The following is a 3,669-nucleotide window of genomic DNA, read 5'->3' on the forward strand; positions in this document are numbered from 1 at the left end:
CGCCAAAACCCGGAGAGTGGATTTGGCAATTGGAGACGCCAGGGGCTGCTGGCTGAGCAGGGGCACACGAACTGCCGACGCTGCAGGTTTTTCCAGTCCAGGGGGAGGCGTTTCCTCTCCCGTGGGGACCCTAAAAGAGATCTGCCCAAAGCTGGGGCAAGCGGGTGGAGGCTGCCGGGGACGAGCGACTGGGCACTAGCGGCGAGGCGGCGGCCCAGGAGCGTAAAATTCCGCCCTGGGCGGCACCTGCGCCCTCCAGCCATTCGGGCCACAGCCGCTGCGCGTCCCGCCCCTCCGCCCGGAGGCCGAAAGTGGACCGGGTTAATTAATTTTCTTAATCCGTCTCCTTCTCTTCCTACTCCAGCAGTCAGCCTGGGGAATGAGTAGGCGACAGGAAAGGGCGGTGTTTTCCGGTTGTAAGGCCCCAGCCCGCACGTTCTGCCTGGGGAGGGGACTGGAACCCAGGAGAGCCTGGCACTCTGGGCCTGGCCCCGGCCCCCGGGGCTCTCAAATTGAATGGAAAGCCTGGCACAGAGAGCAGTCCTCCAGGGGACCTTGACTTTCCGGTGTGGTATCAGCTTCAGGTCATCACCGCAAGGTCCCTGGGTCTGTCTGAAACCTTAGAGGATGCACATTAAGCCTTACTTTGTAAACCTCGGCTGAAGTTAAGGTGAAGTGAAAAAAAACCAGACACAACTGCTCTGGAAAGCAAAATACTTGGGTGGAGTGTTAAAAGCCTCAAAGAAAATAATAGTTGGCAGGTCAAATGGCCATGAAGTTGGAAGTCAAATACAAAACTCAGCTGAAGTGATGTTAGAAATCTGACAAGCCAAATAGTCCGCGAAGATAAGAGACACAGCATCGTTTCCTTTCTTCAAGTGACAGCTACTCCGAAGTTTCCTTTGGCAGATACCTGAATTTTACTCCAGATTCTTGAGAGTTTTACTAGACGTTCATATTTCAAAATATATGTTCCCTTTGGCACTAATGTATATATTTTATGTATGAATTTATTGAAGAATATTAAATGTTACTGGCCTACTTAGATAAAGGTAGTTTATAAATATTTACGCATAGCTCTTATTGCATATGGTAAAAGTACAAGTAATACGTATATATTTATTAGATACCACATGAAAAATTCCTTTTACACACACATTCTTTACACGTGTCTTGTGTGTAAACTTTTTTTTTCATTTTGCTCTGTTGTTAGATTAGATGCTGTTAATAACAATTTATTTCCACATGACTAAATAACTTCTTTTATATCTTGAGCAAATATAGAGTAGTAAGTTTTTTGAGGTAGCAATTTTATTCCCAAGCCCCATTTTCCCTTTACTACACTGTTTTTCAACTCCTGGAGACTTTCCCTCTCTACCCTTTCTTTCTTCATGAGACTTCACTTCTGGGCTCTAAACCATTAATCCCAAACCTACCCCTTCACAGGCCTAGTGGTGCTAATTTGATTTATCCTGGCTTCTTTGACATTCCACATTATTTATTTGCATTGAACATCTTGGTACTGAACATCTCCCGTGAGGGAGAATGCCCTTGTATAGTGGATTATCCTTCCAAGCTAGGTATTTACTGTACTATGATGTTTTTTAGGTTTGTTGGATTTTTATTTCAATATGGAAGAGAGGGGAAAACTACTTTAGGAAGATTTTAAGGGTTTGGTGATTCTGCTCTGTGTTACAAAAAAGTTTAGCACCTTGAAAAATAGGTGGTTACCTTAGAAAACTAACTGAGACTAAGAAAGTGGACATAGGGAAGATATTTTGATCAGGTTCAATTAACTCACTTGTATCTATAGAACAAGCCTCTGGCAGGCCCAATGGTGAGCTATTTTTCTATTAGTCCCTGCCATGGGAGAAGAACTAAGAAGTGTCAGCAGAAACCTCCCATCTATTTAGGGGGCAGAGAGCAACAAGCCAGTGTATGCAAACAAGTGCAGACTCAAATATTCTGGCCTGTTGCCATTAAGTATAATCCTGGGACCAGCAGCACCAGCCTCACTTGAGCTACTGAATTGGAATCTTCATTTTAATGAAATGTAGATAGTTTGTGTGCACATTTGGTGTGTGAGAAGCACTGGTCAAAAAGTGTGGATCTCAGTCTTTTAAATCACAGACTCATTTTAAAATCTCATGTGACTTAGGAACACTCTTAGGAAAACATGAAGGGAGAATTACACAAACTCTTTTGCATTCAATTTCAGGGTTGCCCCGAATGCTAATCTGTCAATGATGAGGAAGTCCTAAGTAAAACCTCCAGTCATAGTTTCAGAGGGGCTGCTGAGTGTCAGCCAGAAGAGTTAGGGGAGGATTCTTTCAGGAGGCAGAGCTTAAGTAAATTTTTTTTTTTTTTTTTGCTTAAGTAAGTTTTGAAACATGAGAGAGACTAAACAGGGAGAGGAGTCAAAAAGGACATTTCAGGTAGAGAAATGCCTGGGTAAATCGGTCCAGAAGAGAAAACAACAGACATGCATTTCTACACAGAGTAAGGGGAAGCTCAATGAGGAGACTGTAGTTTGATAGCAGGGTTTCCTTGCAATTCATTTTCACTGTTTGGACCTCTGAGAAAATGAAACTGGACTGTGGGTTCAGTGGCTCTTCCACTTGGCAGGGTCGGGGTGGGGGGCACCAGGAACCCTCTGACATGTGGTTCTGTTAATATGTAAGACCTCATTTCCAATGATCAGTTCTCCCTCGGTGGACCTTGGCCACATGGCCCCTAGGCTTTTCCAGGAACTCCAGCATGCCTGGGGCACTCCGTCTGCCTGGGTACTTCTTCCTCAGGTAACCGAAAGGACCTTTTAAGGTCTTTATTCAAATGAGACTTCAGCAGAGACTCTGTCCCTCTAGAATAGCAGCCTCACCCACCTTCCCTTTCCTTGCTCAAAGCAGGAAGAATTTCATTACCTGACATTACATTATATTTACTTATAGATTCATTTATGGCCTTTTTTCCCCTAATGTATTGTCTTTGTTTGCTGTTGTAGCTTACATACCTAAAATGGGACCTGGCACATAGTAGGTACTTAATAAATATATATTGAATAAGTGGTCCCTTGACTACAACCAGTGAAGAACGTAAAAGCCGTGTTCACAAACTCCATAGCTCCACAAATAATAATGTATGAAACATTCCTGAAATATACCACACATATGCTGAGACTGTTTTCAACCACTTCTCTTTAGTCTAGCTGAACAAGAAATACTAAACACATGGAACATTTTAAGTCCTGAAATTCAAACATTTAAAAGCAAGGCTTACAAAAAATGTCTTTATAGCCCATGTATAATGCATAACTATTTCTCTTGTAGCAAAGCTGAAACACGCTGGTGTGTACTCAGCTGGGGTTTTCCTCCAAAATGCCACATTCAGACTGAATTCATACGTATTGTATGTTCTCGATTATCCCAAGTTTGATTTAAGGAAAAATGTAAGAGAAACTGAAAGTTTAGAACATTTTGAACAAGAATGTCCTTATACCTGGAGGATTCCTCTCCTTGCTACCCAAATAGAACTGTACCAGTCCTGGAAATAAAGTTAATCTGTGCTAATGAATTTGACTGAACAGCTGCCAAAAATTAAGGAATTTTCTAACCAGTGATTTCCCTGTAAATAAAGAACGTCAGGTCACATCTTGGTTAGGAGATTTCAGTT

This window comes from Cervus canadensis, chromosome 5 (genome assembly GCF_019320065.1).
Source record: "Cervus canadensis isolate Bull #8, Minnesota chromosome 5, ASM1932006v1, whole genome shotgun sequence".
NCBI classification, from domain to species: Eukaryota; Metazoa; Chordata; class Mammalia; order Artiodactyla; family Cervidae; genus Cervus; species Cervus canadensis.